Here is a 284-nt window from a genome sequence, read left to right on the forward strand (position 1 = left end):
ATCACATCTTTATCCTTAATCTCATCTCCTTTCACCTCACGGCAATCCTTCTTCTGCCCCAAAAGCCCTTCTTCTGCCCCAAAAGGCCTTCTTCTGCCCCAAAAGGCCTTCTTCTGCCCCAAAAGGCCTTCTTCTGCCCCATCCCTGCCCTCCCTCACGCCGCGTACTCTTCCCCTCACGCCAGCCTCGCCCTCGCCCATTCCCCTCTGATTCTTCGCACGATCCTCTTTCTCTCTTCACTAAATTGTCTCCCACTATACCTTCCCCTCCCCCCCCCCCGGGAC

At 56.3% G+C, this 284-nt stretch overlaps 1 protein-coding gene across 1 annotated transcript in view; it reads left to right on the top strand.

Annotated features, from left to right (window-relative positions):
- Positions 1 to 284, top strand: part of LOC119591484 — a gene marked incomplete in the record, with an annotated part of 45988 nt that overhangs the window by 43023 nt on the left and 2681 nt on the right.

This window comes from Penaeus monodon, chromosome 28, assembly GCF_015228065.2.
Source record: "Penaeus monodon isolate SGIC_2016 chromosome 28, NSTDA_Pmon_1, whole genome shotgun sequence".
NCBI classification, from domain to species: Eukaryota; Metazoa; Arthropoda; class Malacostraca; order Decapoda; family Penaeidae; genus Penaeus; species Penaeus monodon.